Source organism: Cupressus sempervirens, chromosome 7 (assembly GCF_028749045.1).
Source record: "Cupressus sempervirens isolate cs-2001-9-10 chromosome 7, ASM2874904v1, whole genome shotgun sequence".
In the NCBI taxonomy this organism is placed as follows: domain Eukaryota; kingdom Viridiplantae; phylum Streptophyta; class Pinopsida; order Cupressales; family Cupressaceae; genus Cupressus; species Cupressus sempervirens.
The window spans coordinates 455,091,372-455,091,741 of NC_143124.1; positions in this window are offsets into that span (position 1 = coordinate 455,091,372).

Sequence of the window (370 nt, forward strand, 5' to 3'; positions counted from 1 at the left end):
TAGGTTATCAAAATCACTTAGCATAAATACTCTCTAAGTCCAGGAATCCTAAAAGTATACTAGCTCAAAGGTTCCAATCACAAACCGACATCTAATCCCAGAGGCACACAAAGACATGTAGGAAACCTACTATGCAAGCGAGAAAGTGTCATCGTACGGATGATGCTAGAGTTACCCTGGTAGTCTCCCAATAGACCTCGGCCCCCTAGTGATCCCTATGCAGCCACTAGTATCCTCTCATACATACGAGGCATACTATGGAATGCAAGGTCACAACCAAGCATTCTCTCTACTCCCATCCTAGTCTATACTAGGCATGGGCGAGAACAAAAGAATTATCTTATTAGGTTCATTTAAGTCAGTATTAGGT